Source organism: Anguilla rostrata, chromosome 1 (assembly GCF_018555375.3).
Source record: "Anguilla rostrata isolate EN2019 chromosome 1, ASM1855537v3, whole genome shotgun sequence".
NCBI classification, from domain to species: Eukaryota; Metazoa; Chordata; class Actinopteri; order Anguilliformes; family Anguillidae; genus Anguilla; species Anguilla rostrata.
Window position 1 is genome coordinate 1776082 of NC_057933.1, and position 3919 is coordinate 1780000.

A 3919-nucleotide genomic window follows, 5' to 3' on the forward strand; every position below is an offset into this window, starting at 1 on the left:
TGCCCACCAGCTGCTGGTAGTCGAGGGTTGGGGGCGGGGTTGGGCAGGGCGGGTACATGAGGGCACCGGGGATCTCTTAAACAGTGATATCACCTAGCAACCTGTCCTCCAAATCTATTAAAATATTTATTTTAACATTAATCCTAAGTATGTCTGTGTGTGAGTGTGTGTATCTTTGTGTGTATATCTGTATGACCGTGTAGTGCATGTGTCTGTAGTGTGTGTAACGTGTGTGTGTGTGTGTAATGTGTGTGTGTATGTGTGTGTGTGCGTGCGTGCGTGTGTGTGTGTGCGTGCGTGCATGTGTGTGTGTGTGTGCGTGCGTGCATGTGTGTGTGTGTGTGTGTGTGCGTGTGTGTTTGGGGATAATCCATGGCTTGTGTACACGCTCAGTCATTCTGATGTCTTGTGCACACGTCCCAGCACAGGACACTCAGGAGGGGCGTGGTCACAGCTGTTTACGCTCCCTCTCTTTTTCCCTTCTTCTCGTGAACCGCCTCTGAAAATTCTGTTGCTCAACGTTCAAACGCTCTTCCTGTTCCCCGCCCCCAACTTTTCAGTTCAAGTCAAAATGAAAAAAAACCCCAGAGAATGAAAAAGGAGAAAGTGAAGAGAAAGAATGAAATAAAAAAACCGACAGAAAAACCTGAGGAAATTCTTAAATATATAAATAGTGAAATTATAATTCCCAGAAAACATGAATGAATTCAAAAAGTGAAAATACCTCTTTTGAATTTAAGAAGGGCAAAAGCATGTGTGTGTGCATGTGCGTGTGTGAGTAGACAAGTTCACTGGGGGATTGCAGTTTAAATCTGAGCGCTAGCGGGTGTATCTGAGCGCTAGCGAGCGTATCTGAACGCTAGCGGCCGTATCTGCATGCTAGCAGGTGTATCTGAGAGCTAGCGGGTGTATCTGAACGCTAGCGGCCGTATCTGCATGCTAGCGGGTGTATCTGCATGCTAGCGGGTGTATCTGAATGCTAGCAGGTGTATCTGAATGCTAGCGGGCGTATCTGAACGCTAGCGGCCGTATCTGCATGCTAGCAGGTGTATCTGAGAGCTAGCGGGTGTATCTGAACGCTAGCGGCCGTATCTGCATGCTAGCGGGTGTATCTGCATGCTAGCGGGTGTATCTGAATGCTAGCAGGTGTATCTGAATGCTAGCGGGTGTATCTGAATGCTAGCAGGTGTATCTGAATGCTAGCGGGTGTATCTGAGGGCTTACGGCCGTATCTGAATGCTAGCGGGTGTATCTGAATGGTAGCGGGTGTATCTGTATGCTAGCGGGTGTATCTGAGAGCTAGCGGGTGTATCTGAACGCTAGCGGCCGTATCTGAATGGTAGCGGGTGTATCTGTATGCTAGCGGGTGTATCTGAATGCTAGCAGGTGTATCTGAGGGCTAGCGGCCGTATCTGAATGCTAGCGGGTGTATCTGAGCGCTAGCGGCCGTAGCCGAATGCTAGCGGGTGTATCTGAATGCTAGCAGGTGTATCTGAATGCTAGCGGGTGTATCTGAGGGCTAGCGGCCGTATCTGAATGCTAGCGGGTGTATCTGAGCGCTAGCGGCCGTATCTGAATGGTAGGGGGTGTATCTGAGCGCTAGCGGGTGTATCTGAATGCTAGCGGGTGTATCTGAGCGCTAGCGGGTGTATCTGAGCGCTAGCGGCCGTATCTGAATGCTAGCGGGTGTATCTGAGCGCTAGCAGGTGTATCTGAGGGCTAGCGGCCGTATCTGAATGGTAGCGGGTGTATCTGAGCGCTAGCGGGTGTATCTGAATGCTAGCGGCCGTAGCCGAATGCTAGCGGGTGTATCTGAATGCTAGCAGGTGTATCTGAGGGCTAGCGGCCGTATCTGAATGCTAGCGGGTGTATCTGAGCGCTAGTAAGCGTATCTGAGAGCTAGCGGGTGTATCTGAACGCTAGCGGCCGTATCTGAATGCTAGCGGGTGTATCTGAATGCTAGCGGCCATAGCCGAATGCTAGCGGGTGTATCTGAGGGCTAGCGGCCGTATCTGAATGCTAGCGGGTGTATCTGAATGGTAGCGGGTGTATCTGTGGGCTAGCGGCCGTATCTGAATGCTAGCGGCCGTATCTGAATGCTAGCGGGTGTATCTGAATGCTAGCGGGTGTATCTGAGGGCTAGCGGCCGTATCTGAATGCTAGCGGGCAAGCAGAAAGCTCTCTCGTGGCGAACATGCCTCGTTTACAGTAGGCCCAGCTGGCCAGGAGACCGCGCTGGGCTCTAAGCGCTAACCTCAGGAGCCGACGCTGACCGATGGGAACATGGCCGCCTCTCACAGCACCGGCGAAAGAAACAGGAATAAAAACAAGCCGCTGCTGTGGTAAACTATTACACTTCATTACACTGCATCTGAACAGTTTAACACACGAACAGTGTTTGCGGTATTTAGGTTTTGAGAGCCAGTGGTCAGGTGAAAGGACCAGACGGGTGGGGACATCACAGCCTTTCCTTGACAAGAAACACCCCTCAGATATTCTGAATATGAACACGTTCTTCACGCAAAAAATGTGGGCGACAATTAGATCTCTCCGCTGCCGTTTCTTTGGGACTGGCAGTAAAATGGAAAGCAGGTAAACCTGTCCCAGGTAAGTGCCTGCTGGTGTGAACACAGGCAGGCACAAGCCCCAGCCTGTCGGCCTTTCCCTGAGGCTCACCTGGCTCAGGTGGGTGTTTCCCAGACTGATGAAGTGTTTAGGGTTTCCATCAGCCCACATAGCCCCGCCCCCTTTACCCCGGCGTGGAACGATACCTATAATCTCCGTGGAAACGATCTGGGCCTGTCGGACATTTTGAAACATCGTAAAGGAGCCGTTTCCACAGTGAGGGCTGAAGGTAGGGATCCCGGAGCTCCAGTCCTGGAGGGCCACAGCGTCAGCTGGTTTGTTCCACTGTTTGGGTTTCATTAAACTAGAGTCCGTGTACCCCGTTTCCAAGAAAGACCCGCAGTCTTCCAGGACTGGCCTTAGAGATTCCAGGAAGCTGTAGTGCACACACTCGCCCACCCAAACACGCACACACACACTCACTCACCCACACAGACACACACACACTAACCCACCAAAACACACACTCACTCACTCACCCAAACACACTCACTGATACACGGACACACATACACCCACCCAAGCACACAGTTAAGACATCACCCCTGCCACTCCGCATCAATACCTCTGAGGAGCTGCATTGATACACCGCATGGATACACTGCATGGTTACACTGCATGGATACACTGCATGGATACAGTGCATGGATACACTGCATGGTAACACTGCATGGATACAGTGCATGGCTAAAATGTATGTGTATGTTCATGAAATTATGTAATGTTGGTATGTTTATGCAATGATTTAATTACGTATGTGTGTGTTTATGCAATGATTTAATTACGTATGTGTGTGTTTATGTAATTACTCTCAGCACTGACACATGACAGATAACTCTGCCCATCTCCAGGTTGGCTGAACCTGTATGTTTGTGTGTGTGTGTGTGTGTGTGTGTGTGTGTGCGCGAGTCGCTCTGGAGACGTGTGTTGTGCCAAATACCTGAAATTTAGAAGGTAAAACTCAGCTGGGACACCCCCTGTCTGGAACAGGCTGCCTATGGACCAGTGAGCATTACAGCACCCCCCCCCCATACCCCCCTCCCCCTCTTATACCCCCCTCTCTCCCTCATACCACCCCTTCATCTCTCATACCCCTCTCTCTCCTCCATTCTCTCCTTCAGTCTGTCTGGGCTTGTTGGGGCAGGTGGTGGTAGTAACAGCGTGAGCTGAACTCTGGCTCAGTCACACACTCACCAGACCCAGTGAGCAGCAGAACACTGTCAGTCTGTGAGCGTTCAGCATCACATCCACCCTACCCCTAACCCCTCTTCCTCCTCCTCCCCCTCCTCCTCAT